The sequence below is a fragment of the Haliotis rubra genome, unplaced genomic scaffold, assembly GCF_003918875.1.
Source record: "Haliotis rubra isolate DU_JTF1 unplaced genomic scaffold, ASM391887v1 Scf171, whole genome shotgun sequence".
NCBI classification, from domain to species: Eukaryota; Metazoa; Mollusca; class Gastropoda; order Lepetellida; family Haliotidae; genus Haliotis; species Haliotis rubra.
Window position 1 is genome coordinate 92,982 of NW_025765681.1, and position 16,013 is coordinate 108,994.

The 16,013-nt window shown below is 40.1% G+C and overlaps 1 protein-coding gene and 1 long non-coding RNA gene across 3 annotated transcripts in view; both read right to left on the minus strand.

Moving 5' to 3' along the window:
- Window positions 1-11,252: 11,252 nt before the first annotated feature.
- On the minus strand, window positions 11,253-12,805 carry LOC124272615. Its single transcript, XR_006897371.1, has 3 exons — window positions 12,726-12,805; window positions 11,578-11,684; window positions 11,253-11,337 (listed from the first exon to the last, which is right to left on the minus strand). It is a non-coding gene; the product is annotated as an uncharacterized LOC124272615 (long non-coding RNA).
- A 105-nt stretch (window positions 12,806-12,910) lies between these two features.
- Window positions 12,911-16,013, minus strand: part of LOC124272612 — a 138,189-nt gene continuing 135,086 nt past the window's right edge. For both annotated transcript variants that reach the window (XR_006897370.1, XR_006897369.1), the window contains 4 exons: window positions 14,458-14,488; window positions 13,792-13,899; window positions 13,219-13,353; window positions 12,911-12,932 (listed from right to left, as the gene is read on the minus strand). The gene's annotated coding sequence lies outside the window, so the exon portion shown is untranslated. The remainder of the gene's footprint in view (window positions 12,933-13,218; window positions 13,354-13,791; window positions 13,900-14,457; window positions 14,489-16,013) is intronic.

Sequence of the window (16,013 nt, forward strand, 5' to 3'; positions counted from 1 at the left end):
CGACAGTGGCAGCTTCAACTGGGTTACGCATGTGCGTCTACTTTTATTCCGAACTGGATTTTCTTACGTTTGGATTACACAGGAATGTGGGAATATAGAAACGTTTATAAGTGAATTTAGACAAAGATGTCAAGATATTGAAATTCAAAATTGGCACTCTAGGATAACATCATCTTTTCTAAAAGACTATGGAGCAATCAAGTCCGCCCTCGAACCTGAAAAATACATATTGGAACTTTGTCATAACAAGGACCTTATACGCATTTTATGCAAATTCCGCTGTTTAAGCCATAAGTTAAATGTTCAACAACAACGTTATAATAATAATATAAATTTTAATGTATTGATATGTGACAAATGTGATTTTAATGTTACACAGGATGAATTTCATTTTTTACTTGTGTGTCCATTCTATTCTGTACAAAGAAAACTGTACTTACCTAGTTATTACCATATGTTCCCATTAAGATTAAAATTTAAACAACTTTTAACAACAACAACAATAGAATTATTTCTAAAACGTAACTTGCCTGTATGAAAATGAACTAATTACATTGTTTTTGTCTGTCCATCCGCACAATATTGTTCTTGTATGTTTGTACTCTTGGCCATGTGGCCTCAAATACTGAATAAACTTCTTCTTCTTCTTCTTCTCCTAGCTGACCATGCGACCTGTAAGCTTAGCTTCTTTTACCTTGTTGACAAAGGTACTGGAATCGCTGAGTAGTGTTTTCCTTCTTTCCCCATGGTGATAGTAGTTTGGCAAGATGCTGGGCTGTATTGTAGAAGACTGAGCCTCTGGAAACAAAAATCTGGACCTTCTAAATGCCTTTCCAAATGGTCGATGCTCATGCTGTTGATCACTGGATTGTGTGTTCTAGACTCGATTATTTACAGACAGCCGGCATATAGCTGGAATATTGCTGAGTGCGTGGCGTAAAACAAAAAGTCACTCACAAACTTTCCCAATGGTGATAGTAGTTTGGCAAGATGCTGGGCTGTATTGTAGAAGACTGAGCCTCTGGAACCAAATCTGACCTTCTAAATGCCTTAGGATACAATAGCATGCATGTTTATCAAATAGTGATGAAGGCACAAAGGCAAGTTAATCAGAATACAGGCACATATGATAAAATACAAAAAGCACATTTTGTCCATGTTGCCCTCACATTTAACATTCAACACATTAAACAATCTTTACAATCAAACTTCAGTGAGTGAGTGAGTGCGGCTATAAAACGTTGAAAGGTCAGCATGCCAACGTTAAATAATTGAATTCTACATTCTTCCCTAGAAAATGATTGCACATTTCTTTGTGAGTGTTCATCATCCTGATTGCTGTTTCACTGATATATACAAAATATGTCAAAGGATGGGAAATGAATTCAAAATAATGATTATGCTTTCCGTTCTGACGTTTGTTGGGTGCCATGAGTTTAACGCCGCTTTGAAGACTGTGAGCGAGTGAGTGAGTGAGTTTAGTTTTAGCAATATTCAAGCAATATCACGGCGGGGACACTAGAAATGGGCTTCACACTCCATCCGTTTTGAGCAGATAGTCACGAGCAAACTGACTTTGGCCAATATGACATCGCAGTAAACTACTCCTCATCATGTCTTGACTGATAACCCAAGCAGGTATAACCAATTGTTGGTTGTTGGCGCGTGGAGCTGTCTAAGGCCCTAGGTTAGCGGATCCAGCGAGCTTGAGGTGCCGGGATCGAGCCCACCTGTGACCGGCTGTAAAAACCTTGGAGTCAACTTTGTTTGATGACTCCCTGTGCACTTAAAAGAACTCACGAATCAGATGGCCAGATGGTGGCCACATGGATACGCGCAAACAACAAGTTGCGGGTACAGCAACGTGCTGTAAAACTTGGACAAAGTACTGTGACTGTCTCAGTCCACCCAGATGTGAATGGGTACCTCGTAAGGATGGGAAAGCCACATTAACCTGGTGCGCCTACAGGCTGCAAGACTTGTATGATCCCCAGGGAGTTGAGATTGATAATACGATGTCCTGTTGAGATTGACATCAAATGACCGAGGGGAAAAACGGTTAGAATTGGTCTTCAGCAACTCATGCTTGATGTGAAAGGGTACTAACCGGATCGGATGGTCAGGCTCGCTGACTTGGTTCATACATGTCATCGTATACCAACTGCAAAAATAATGTCATCTTGAGTCCACAACAACAAAAATTCCGGGTCATTTTACCTTGACCTCATCGTCGTTGTCATTGTAATCACTCGTTGTTCTTCTCTGAGACATTGTGACCTACACAAAAGACCAAACACTTCATCGTAACCTTTGAAAACACCAATGACACAGTTCTTATAAAGAAAATATATTTTTCATTTACCACACCTTCAAATACTAAGAAGGTATAACACCGAGAGAAAACGATTCCCCAGTCATTTCAACTCCTCATGAACAACCAGGGCAATGTGTGAACCAGAGAACCGCCACAGCTTTTCATTTCATACTGCGTGTTTGTTGTATCAAATTAATATCGACAAAAGACGTGTTTGCGTCTTTGATATGGACGAGGCAACCCCTGTGCACTTAAAAAGAAGTCACGAATCCGTTGGTATATGACCAGATGGTGACCACATGAATACGTGGAAACACCTAGTTGCGGGTACAGCAAAGGGGAGTAAACTTGAAACAAAAGTACTGTGGACTAGCCCACCAGCGCTGAATGGGTAGCTCTATGGAACATTAATACGGTGCGCCTAGTACAAAAGTTGTATTGTCCCAGGTAATGCAGTTTTGCTGCATACACATACTATACACAACAGAATTTGAATAGAATTATTCTGCCAAGACAATCAGCCTCTTATCTCATGCACACAGGTAAGAGATGTAGAAAATCTGTTTGTCAGTAATTACAGGGGAAGCACTATTTATAAGCCTGGTTCAGCACGTTCATTTAAATAGATAATGGGTTGAGGATTTAGATAATATCAAACGGTTTAACAATAGAACGGTTCAATCTACTGTAACATATAAATGCAATAATAAATAATATATAGAGACATATTGGACTAACACAGTGTGAAAGTTTTTCCTGTCAACTTCTCTGTAGATTAAGTGCAGATTGAGTGCAAGCTATTATTAGACAAAAGGAGTTTAACTTGGAGATATTGAAGCAGCCCCAGTCCTTGAGCACCCTCATGGCTTAGGTTTATTGGGACTTGAAGACACATGACCTATATTGTAACTGTCTTGTTGATAAATGAACACACATACACACCAAGAAATATGGAAAACTGCAGTTTAGTTGTTTATGTTTTAAGTTACCCAGGTAAACAACGTGTATCTAGTACATTAGAAGGGGGATGAAATATAAGAGTTCAAATCCCAAATGCCGAGTGTCGGATGTGCAAAAATACCGAAAATGAAAAAAAATTCAGATTCGAATCCCCAATCCTGAATCTGAAAAAATAATCAGATTCGGGATTCGAATCCCGAATGTGAAAAAATATTCAGATTCGGGAGGGAATGAAATATAAGAGTTCAAATCAAATGGGGGCGCGGTGGGCGAGCTGGCTAAGGCGCCAGGCTAGTGATCCAGCGAGGTTGAGGTGTCGGGATCGAGGCCACCCGTGACCGCGTAAAATTCCCTTTGAGTGAACTTTGGGTGCAGACTCTTTCAGTGTTGTCACAAGCCCCTAGTATACAGTACAGAACCCTGTGTGCACTTTAAAGGAACCCTCGAATCCGTTGGTATATGACCATATGGGTGGTCACATGAATACGTGCAAACACCTAGTTGCGGGTACAGCAACGCATTTGGACAAAGTACTGTGACTATGTGTCCCAGCTTCACCCAGCCGTGAAAAGGGTACCTGTAGTTGGGATGAGAAAGCCACAATAACTCGGTGCGCCAAGTGGCTGCAATAGTTGTATACTCCCCAGGGAGTTGAGATTGATAATATGATGTTCAGATTCGAATCCCAATCCTGAATCTGAAAGTAATCAGATTCGGGATTCGAATCCCTGAACTCCCCAATCCCAATCCGTTTCTAACTTCATGTTCACCTACACCATCATAAAATATTCTGATTGGGGATTCGAATCCCCAGATAATGAAAAAAATATTCAGATTAGAGGATTCAGAATGCTGAATATGAAAAAATATTCAGATTCGGGATTCGAATCCTGAATGTGAAAAAAATATTCAGAGATTCGTGGATTCGGATTCTGAATCCTGAATATGAAAAAATATTCAGATTCGGGATCTCGGAACCCGGAATGTGAAAAAATATTCAGATTCGGATCTGAATCCCCAACCCCAAACCTCCAATCCTGAATCCGTTTCTAACTTCATGTTCCTGAGAGTGCCCAGGTTCTCCACCTGGTTAGCACAGGCTCCTTCTGACACTCTGGAGTACAGAAGGGCTGCAGCGTTGGGGAACCTTCACATCTCCAGAGAAGTTCTTGGTGGGTCTGACTAGGCACTATTTCCCTGGGAGTAGCCTAAATTCGCGCTGTCTGGGCTGCGTGCGTGGAAGGGACAAGGGTCCTGAGCTGGAGGCACTGAGCTTCTTACAAGGCCTGATCACCCGGAACCTACTCTGCTGCATACCATCTTTAATTTGTATAAGATAAGAATAAGGCTGCCAGTGTCATTGTGGACGGCGATCTGTCCCTGATTTGGACTGATAGGCTGTGGATGTTCATATGAAGCCCTTGAAGATGACTAAAATTTATACGGCTTTAAGAAGGCAAGATTGGGATGGTGTTTTGTTCCTTGACGAGAGTCGAGATTTCCCCATCTGGACTGCTCAGATGGCAGTCGGCAGTTTGCCTATCCCGAGAGCGTTGTAGTATGGAGAACCATCACATCCTGGCGGTCGGACACAACTCTGTCATTGTCAATGGCGATCGGATATAGGTCCGCAATACTGCAATATAGATCTTGGGCCTCATGCGTGCAGCCGTTCATTCAAGAACAAAGAAGTAACTCTGCATGCTTCAGCAAGATAATACCCGTCCACGTACCACCTGTGTTGTGACGGATTTCCTCGAACACACCAAAATATCTGCGTACCTTTCCTAGCCAACCTTTTCCGGACCTTGTCCCTATCAGCAGACACGTTTGGGGGCGACTTTCCTTAGAAAGTATGATGCAAAAGTTCCATTTGATCAAGAAAAATTACTGAAGCCAGGACAAGTACTGGGTACGGACATGGGGATAGCAATTCCCCAAGCTTTCCCTCAATCGCTTAGGCGTAGTCTATGCGTCGTCAAGCCTGTGTACCAACGCCAATATAGTGGATACACTTGATACTGAATATTGTAGACTGACTTTTGACACCACATCTCTTTCCAAAGGTGTCACGATGCCCTAATGTCAAAATCAACCACAGATTTCTGATATTATCCCACCTGTCAACAGTTAAGCGGTGATTAAGGAACTGACAATATAAAATCATGTTATTATCTTTTTTGTAATAGAAATTTTGACATCTCTGCAGTATAAAAGTATGCATTATTTCTTATCTCTGTATCTTTTATTTTATTGATAGCAGTCTCCTAGCCGCTTTATTTATTGTCATTGGCGGATCCAGAGGAGGGTTCAGGGCGTTCGCGCGCGCCTCCTCCTCTCTTTTAAAAATGACTTAAGACCACATTGATAAATTTGCGTTGGCAGAGCCAATGGAGTGTTCGGGGCGTTCGAACCCCTGACACCCCCACCCCCTCGAAATTCCTGGATCCGCCCATGATTGTGTTTGTCATCTGGCATATTCACAAACTAATTTTAACAAGAAAACAAAGTCATCAATATCCCCGCAATGGCAAAATACTTCATGATTATGTCTGCGAGTTATGATTATGTCAAATATTTAGGTATGTATATAGAAAAGTGGAAGGAGAGTATTTAAAGGTTTTAAGTTCTGCTCCAGAAAGGAGCACTATCACCAATTTCAGTCTATATCAAACTTGTTGCGACCACCCCCAGTGGTGTAGTGGTTAGAGCGTCCGCCCGAGAGCGGAACGTCGAGGGTTCGATCCTCGACCGCGTCATACCATAAGGCGTTAAAATATGGTATTTTGTTGGTCCCTGTCTGGCGCTCGGCATTCATGGGTACAACAAGGACTGGTCGGCTCGGAGTCAGTATAATGTGTCTGAGTGGGGTATCCATGCTTCACTGCGGCATGGTATCTCAGTGGGCTAGCACTATAAAACCAGCTTCAGTCTGGGCTAGTACAAGCAGCCGCACATACACACACACACACACACGCATGCAAGTCGTCATATTCTCAAGGACGACGTTAAATCCAATTTCACCTCCTCACCTCAAAATGGTTGCCATGGAAAGGCCAAAATTATTTAATTCAGAATTCCAAAACTACCAACAAGGAACCAGTACACCACCAGCCTTATCTATGTGCCAAGTTTGGTGAAGAAATAGTGAACGGTTTTAGAATTCAGCCCCGAAATGAGCACTACCACTAATTCCAGTCCAAATCGAACTTGTCGCCACGGAAAAGCCAAAAATATTTTATTCAGAATTCCAAAACTACCAAAAGGCACCAGTAGACCACCAGATCTATCTATGTGCCAAGTTTAGTGAAGAAATAGTGAACGGTTTTAGAGTTCAGCTCCGAAATAGAGCACTACCACTAATTTCAGTCTAAATCGAACTTGTTGCCATGGAAACGCCAAAGTGTTTTTATTCAGAATTCCAAAACTACCAAAAGGCACCAGTACACTACCAGATCTATCTATGTGCCAAGTTTGGTGAAGAAATAGTGAACGGTTTTAGGGTTCTTGCTTCGAAAAGAGCACAACCACCAATTTTAGTCAAAGTCGAACTTGTTGCCATGGAAACGCCAAAAATATTGAATTCAGAATTCAAAACTACCAAAGTCACCAGTACACCACCAGATCCGTGTATGTGCCAAGTTTGGTGAAGAAATATTGAACGGTTTTAGAGTTCTGCTCTGAAAAGACAAATGTGCACGGACGGACGAACGGACGCACGCAAAGATGGAGTCCATTTTCATACCCCCGCAAAACGCGTTTGGTGGGGATAAAAAATATGGAATAATGTAAAGTTGTCATACTGTCCTTCGACAGCATTTTCCAAAACTAAAATGTACAAATTCCATTTCACCAATACAGACCACAATGCCAGACTCCTCATCACTCCTGTCAACATCATTGCAAAGGAAACTTAGCAGTGTGTCATTCCGCTAACACAATGCGCGATCCAAAGGCCAAATTTCAGCACTGTTACACGCCACAAATTGTCTAGCGATGGCCCAATGAACACGAAGGCACAGTACAGGAGGCGACCGGCCGATCACAGGACAGTGACGAGTAGGGTTTTCAGCACTGTTACATCGCCACTATAACAGGACGTACTTACTGCAATTTCCCCATGCAGAAAAAATCATATAAGTTTACATACCGATTATCTCCCTTTGCCAAAAACATACACACAAAACATTTTTGTAAATTTTCTTAAATTACAAGCTTGCAAATCTTTGTGGTGAGGATATGTACAGTGAGAAAAGTGACTAATATGATTATAAATACATGAAAATAGCGAAATAGTAATTAAATAGTCCCGCTGCTGTTTGAAAATCAAAGCTACCAAAACACTTGCAGCAGGCTTAGATTTTGCATTATACACGACATGACATATATCAAACGAACACATGATGAGAGAATACGATGCTGGAGAATATAATTTACAGAAGACAAATTGTCTAGCGATGGCCCAATGAACATGAAGGCACAGTACAGGAGGCGACCGGCCGATCACAGGACAAGTGACGAGTAGGGTTTTCAGCACTGTTACACGCCAATATAACAGGACGTACTTACCGCAATTTCCCCATGCAGAAAAAATCATATAAGTTTACATACCGATTATCTCCTTTGCCAAAATATACACACAAAACATTTTGTAAATTTTCTTAAATTACAAGCTTGCAAATCTTTGTGGTGAGGATATATGTACAGTGAGCAAAGTGACTAATATGATTATAAATACATGAAAAATAGCTAAATCGTACTAAATAGTCCCGCTGCTGTTTGAAAATCAAAGCTACCAAAACACTTGCAGCAGGCTTGGATTCTGCATACACACGACATGACATATGTCAAACGAACACATGATGAGAGAATACGATGCTGGAGAATATAATTTACAGAGACAAATTTTTCTAGCGATGGCCCAATGAACACGAGAGGCACAGTACAGGAGGCGACCGACCGGCCGATCACAGGACAGTGAGTGACAGAGTAGGGTTTCAACACTGTCACACGCCAATATAACAGGACGTACTTACCGCAATTTCTCATGCAGAAAAATCATATAATGCAGATTACATACCGATTATCTCCACTTTGCCAAAAATATACACACAAAACATTTTTGTAAATTTTCTTAAATTACAAACTGCAGAATCTTTGTGGTGAGGGTATGTACAGTGAGCAAAGTGACTAATATGATTATACATACATGAACAATAGCTAAATGGTACTAAATAGTCCGGCTGCTGTTTTGAAAATCAAAAGCTGCAAAACACTTGCAGCAGGCTTGGATTCTGCATACACGACATGACATATATCAAACAGACACATGATGAGAGAATACGATGCTGGAGAATATAATTTACAGAAGACACATTTTTCTAGCGATGGCCCACACACAGAGAGAAAAGGAGAGAAAGAGAGAGAGAGAGATTTGGTCCATATATAATGAACATAAATATGATCATTTCTATTGTTGATTTATATAATTACAAGAATATAGTGAAATACACAAATGTCGGTACATGAATAAAATTAGTGATTCAATGGAAAGTAAATTACATTGTAAATATTTTTGTCACAAATGCTCGTTATTCAACGCTAACTGGAAATAATTTGACAAATTGCTCCATGTATATTCGAACAGGTAAACCGGAGGTAGCCTACCGAAGTAGGATACTGAAAGATGAGGTCCGTGGACCCCTAAAACGTTTTCATGACACAAGGTCATTTTCACAAAGAGGATCGTTCTGAGCTGTCCCATCAACTGTCACTTTTCTCACTGTTCCGTCGTGGAGGCCGGACGTTGTGGTAGTGGTGGAGGAGGTTAGAGGCGAAGGTGCTCGATTGCCATTTGCTAAACGATGTGGCACAGTGTGTGGTTCCAGTTCAGTTTGCTTCCACGATTGCTGTGATTCTGGTCTGTTTCCAGAAGGTCCTTCAATACTTGTATGTACAGAGGACAAACAGTCATCAGTATATTTCTTCACAAAGATCACTTGAAGATGCAACTTGTGTTTTCCAGAAGCATATGTTTTGGCTTCGGAGGGATGCGTGGCTTCTCATTCCATATCAAGTCTTGAGGTAAAGATTGCAGGTTCGATTAGGAAACATAAGTTGACTTACCAACTTGTGGTATTTGGTCACATGCTGTGTCCTGTGTGCTGTTGTTGAGGTGTGCTGCTGATAGCGCTAGGAAATTTTGTAAGTGCATGCCTTTCCCTTGTTTCTCATTCTCTGGTAAATGTTTTGATTTAAAGGCTTGGCTTGGTAAAAGAAACTTGTGATGTGTTTTTGCGTTTTGCATTTTCCTGACGTAAAGCTGTTTCTCTGTTAACCAACACATTTGTGTCTTCCATTTTGATGAAATAAAGGACGATCTCGACCCATCATGTTGTAAGGGAGAATTCTCCCACTTCGTCACAGTCACCAGACGCTATGGTCTCCGGAGCTTAGGATGTATTATGGTGACTTGACACTTTGGTTTCTGCAGAATCAGGATCAGGATCGGCATAAATCTCATCGACACAATCATATTGATCCCAATCTTGACAGGGACTGGCTTCACCACTGAAATTACATGCACAATGTTAAAGTAATGGCAAATGGGCAGAGCAATTCAGGTTATTCCCGTCTTCTCGAAAGGTATTTCAAATGCTTGAGGTAGATTGTCGCTGGTTTCAAATCAAGATGATGGCTCTGATGAAGTTCATCAGGATCTGCTCACGTTTGATTCCAATCTGACATTTGGTATGTAATAATTGTGTATGATAGCATATTCAGTATCTTAATCCACTTGCAAAATAGTAAGAATCGTTTTTAAACACATATGGTACACAAAATAGACGAAAAAAGATTATACAAAAATGTGGTTTTACGAATGTTGATTGCAAAGTTTTTTATTTTGAACAAATGCCTGATGGATTCCAAGGCTGTTGTGCTGCCCGCCTGCTTGTGTTGAAGGAGAAAAATGCCAGAAGCTAACCTATGAATCCCGGAAAATTCTGCCACAGTATTCTGGTATATTGACACTTTGGTTTCTGTGGAATCAGGATCAGGATCAAGCACGTCATAAACATCATCATTTTGATCCCAATCGTGATAGGTACTGACTTCATCACTGAAATTACATGCACAATGTTAAAGTAATGGCAAATGGGCAGAGCAATTCAGGTTATTCCATCTTCTCGAAAGGAGAATTTCAAACGGTTGAGGTAGACAAAATTGCCACTGGTTTTAAATCAAGATGATGGCTTTGATGAAGTTCATCAGGATCTGCTCATGTTTGATTCCAGTCCCGACATTTGGAATGGAATAATTGTGTATGATAGCATATTCAGTGTCTTAATCCACTTGCAAATATTAAGAATCGTTTAAAAACACATATGGTACACAAAATAGACGAAAAGTAGAATATACAAAATGTGGTTTTGCGAATGTTGATTACCAAAGTCGTTATTTGAAAAAATACCTGATGGATTCCAGTAGTTTTGTTGAACAATAGTCATCAGTGGTCTTTCATGTCGTTCAGGACTCCAACAGAGAAGCATGAGGGAGTAGATTGAATCTGGACACTTAGCCGGTTTGGGGAAGAATCTGATTTCCAGATGTAGTGGTCAGGTACTCATATAACTGTGAAAAAGAAGATCATCAGTAGGCTAATGTTTAACACCTATCTCAGAGGGTGTTGGATACAAGGACAACTGATCACAAAGTTGAGTAGATGGTTCAAGTAATGTTATAATTCTGGGTAGTTAGTGTACGGCAGTGTAATGTTTGTGCAAAACATGCCATTGATAGAAACCAACGATGACAAAGGGGTCAGATCGACCAGATATCATTAGCAAGAGCTTATGCCTGACACAGGAACTGAGGACGGTGCATCACGACAAATTGAAAATAAATGCTGTTCAGCAATGAAGTTACACCTGATCTTTTGGAATACTCTCGAGTTTATTTAGATCCTTTAACTTATGGTAGGAGCCCCTCCACAGGATTAGACCAAAACTGAAGACATCACTCGCCCATGAGTGGGTACCATCTCGTATTACCTCTGGGGTGATCTGGCAAAACAAATGATGTATCAGTAGGGACGAAGCTGTATCAAACATTTTTAATGAGGGAAGAGATATGTTACGAGTAGGTTTATGCTGCCTTATATTACAGTGAATTCCTGCTTCGAAGTGGATAGGCACTGAGACTCTTATAGTACTGATATCCTGAAATCCTGAGGAACCTGTTATCAAGCTATAATGTAAATAAATCGCCATAAAATGACAAAGTTTATGAAGTCAAGACCCTACCTTCTGTACACATGTTCATCCTGTGGGACAACAAAACTTTCATCAGCAATCACCCCATCCTCAATGTTACATGATCTTCGTATGTACCCAAGGTCAGAGAAGTATACCTGTGACATGAAGAGAGGAAGTTTGTTAGAGGGTGCAAATTCAGATGAGACAGTGAGGGTTATTTTTTGTCAAACATCACATTTATCTCGTTGAACGACCTGACAACTATTCTATAAGATTATGAGGGATAGTAGCTTAGCAAGCGGGAGGAATTAATATGTCTTTATTTCTCTCCAGTTGCTGAAGAGAATAAGAGGTTTATCTGGTGGAGTCACCAAGCCAATTGCTAATGGAGAATTGATTTATTGTGTTGAGATGGGCAAAAACAGTTAGGGGATTTGATTGCTGTGCTAAATTTGTAGAGGATTATGTTTGTTATACCGAAATGGTGCTAATCCTTGGAGAGCGGAGATTCGAACCCACGAACAAAGTTTTATGTCATGCGTTAGTGACGGGAGATCGGTGCGTCTAATTGTGGCGCCTTGTCAGTCAATTGACCACTCGTGTGACCCTTCTTATTTCCAGATCAGCATAGCACTTTCATCACTAAATACAAGCATTTGCTGGTGTCAACCAGATGTTTTGGCATGGTGGGAGAGCTGTCTAAGGCGCTAGTGAGCTTGAGGTGCCGGGATCGAGCCCCCTATGACCGGGTGTAAAAACCTTGGAGTCACCGTCACTCTTTCAGTGCTGTCACAACCCCCTAGTGTACAATACACAACCCTGTGCACTTAAAAGAACCCATGCATCCGTTGCTGTACCTAGTTGTGGGTACAGCAGCGTGAAATAAACTTGGACAAGTACCTTGACTATGTGTCCCAGTCCACTCAGCTGTCAATGGGTACCTCGTAAGGAGGGAAAGCCACCAATAACTTGGTGCGCCTAGTGGCTGCAAAGAGTTGTATGTTCCCCAGAGTTGAGATTGATAATACGATGTGCCGTTGAGACTGATATCCAATGATGGAGAGGGAAAACCCAGCACGTTGAGGCATGTATTAGTTGCGTGGATATATATAAAATTGCGTGCACTATGTAAATGCCATAATATACCTTTGAGGACATAGGATGGTAGCATGAACATTAATACATGCCGCCCTCACCTTGTAATCGCCATCATCTTTAGTATCAGATAACCATATGTTATCTGTACTCAGGCAACCATGGACCCATTTTTTCGCTGATGAAAAAAGAGACAACGTCCTTGCTACTGCACTCAAACAGCGAATATACTTCACAGACCAGAGGCCGAAGCTCCTAACGTCCACCACGTTGCTTAAGGAAAGTTGTCCATTTGGGAAGTCGTACAACTGTGAATTGCAATGTACCTTTGCTACAAATGGGATTGTTATTACATACGTGCTTCTTTCTATTTCTAAGGAGAGGCGAAATCATAATTGTTAATCATGTTGTCAACACAATGATATTATTGGTGGATTAACTGTTAAGACCGTAAATACGATTGTTGTATGAAAGGATGCGTAGCTTATATTTGTTCCACAGATCCTCTGAGTGTATGTTTTGTTGAAATGATCAAACAATCTGAATTGGCTATGGAAACATTCTGCTGATATCATTATTAGATGACATGTTTACCAGGTATTCTGTTTGATTCCTTTCTTCAACAGTCACACGGCCGTATATTCCTGGGATGATTTCTGTATTCAACTGTGACTCTTCTGTTTGTGTCAGGCGTCGACGCAGTACATCCATCCTCTTGTTTGGTTTCAGCTAAGAATCGTATGAGGGAATAAATAGTGATCGTGTAATCTCTTTACTTAGTCAGTGGTTTACAGCAGACAAAATAACGGAACATATGCTGGTGTGGAAGCGATTACATCAAAGTAAGTGATTTTTTAAAACAAATGTACTGGAACTGGCAGATTAATTTCCGATAATAAACCATCTTGCAATGACACGCGTTTGATGTACATAATATGAACATTTCAATTTACTTCACATCATAGGGCTACTACAATGACAACTAATATCGACACTAAATGGAATCAATGTGTGTGTTCAGGTCGTTGTTGAATATTCGACAAGTATATTTCAGTTTTTAGGTAGATACTATGTTTGGGTTCGAGCTGAAGGATCGTGGATGTGAAATAATGTTACATTGCGACTCTGCACAGACGGTAATACAGATGGAAAAGTGATTCTCCTTACCCGAAAACCCACATCTTCGATGGGTTCTAATTCCTCATACAACGGTTCCCTCTACTGACGAGGAGGTTTGACTTTCTTCAAGGTTTTGGTAGGCATGAACTGTATCATCTGTTATAAAGACATATAACATTAAGGTATTTATGACAAGCATGTGCAGATTATGGTTCGTCAAGGGAAACTACTCTAGATAGTTATTGTCCTGAATCCCATAGATAGTACCAGGACGATGTACTCAGGGGGTAGCTTAATGGTTTTGGCATTCGCTCATCCCGTGTTTGATTGCCCACTTGGGTTTAACGTGTGATATACTTCCCAAGGGCGATGCAGTCATTTTAATATTTTCATGCTTAGGAGGTATATATAACTGCAGTAAACAATGCATGCTAATGTATACAGATACGTGGACTTGCTGGATCAGCCAAGACATACCTGTCTCATACTGTTTCCGGATCAGAAAAAGGAGATTCAAAAACGGACTGGAACATATTTCGTATATCTTGTATACTGTTGCTCAAAATAGTATATGTAATGAGACTAAATGAATTAATAACATGAAATAACAGGGAAGAGACAAATCAGTAGAGGTTTGATGATGATGATGATGATGATGTATAGACATATCATTATTGTGGCCTCAAAGTATGATAAGATGTCAGGGGAACGTACCATAACCACCATAACCGTCTGTTTCTGAATCCTGAAAAATACAATATTAATTTCTTGATATCCTGAAACATATTGTTTCACTTTAAATTGACCTTGGTTGTTTCTTGTATCAGAAATACCAACAGGATTATGATATATATAAAAACATAATGCCTATAAAACAGTGTGCTGCAGAAAAGGCATTATTTAGTCATTATAAGAAAAACAGAAAGTTTGGACACCCTACTTCGTTAGGGAGATCCTGATAGGATGTTCTGTCAAGTCCAGGAAACAAAATGTCTGTCACGGAAGATATCTTTTCAGATAGATCTACCAAAACAAAATAACAAGAAATGAACAATGTACAAACAGGCTTTATGACATGATCATGAAAATTCAGATCAAGAAATGTATGCACACAAAATGTACGGGTAATCAATGTTAAACACTTTGCGCTGAAATCTTACTGCATACAAATTAATACAAACGACAGATAATGTTATAGAGTGTTCACATCGATGACCATAGCATACAGAAACAGAAATCTTGTAAACGTCCTCTTTTAATTGAAATGATTGACATATACATGTAATCTACTGGCAAATATGACTCTGTTCTCTGTTGGTTACATAGCCATGTTGGAAACTCCGGTAACGCAGTGGCCAATTCTCTTGCTAAGGCAGCACTCTACAAATCTGTGGCACTATTTCTTATTCCCATACTCCGATTACAAAACTGCCAATCAATTCAAAGAAAGGGCCACCTAAGTAGATATAAATATATAAAATAAAAGAGAGCCAAATATCAGTTGCACCTACTTGGTCGCCCGTCCCAATTGGAAGAGGTCATTAAAGAACGTTGTCTCACGAGGAAAATATTAACAGATGAGGATGCTCCATTTTGTACAATGGAAGAATCACGATCAAGCATGTTCTGCTTAACAATATTCATTTTGTTACATCACAAGGGATCAGTATATTTCAGTGTGAAACAGTGATGGATATTTTAATGATGTTAAATACCGTTTAATAATCGTTTAAAATAAGTATAATTATTTTTTAGAACTTCCTTGAATATTTTTTGGTAAACAGATCAATGGTATTTTATAATTGGTAGGTTGTTGGATTGTAATTGGCTGTATCCTCAAATGGGGTTAAAGTATTTAAAATTATTTTCCTCCTGATAGGATATGTAAGAACATATCTTTCACAGTATATTTTACCCGACCACATCTTTAATCGTAGAATATATGTTCATTAAATTCCAGGCTAAATTTGTTACAATCGCCAATAGCTGTAGGGATGATGTAAATCCAGCTTGGATCTATGCAGATAGCAAAAGTACTGTAAGTCCCCTATGTTCCATAGTATGGTGATGAACCTTCATTTGCTGGCGATTAATATCCCGTTTTTATGTTGTATTCTTTTGAATAGTGAAATAATGTGTACGTTATATGCTAGGTTTAAATATCAAACTGTGATATTCTATTTGTCCTCACAGAGAGAAACCATACACTGGCGGAAAACATATTGGTTTACCGTTGGAGCTGCCATAACGGTCGTAGGTCTCCTCCAGTT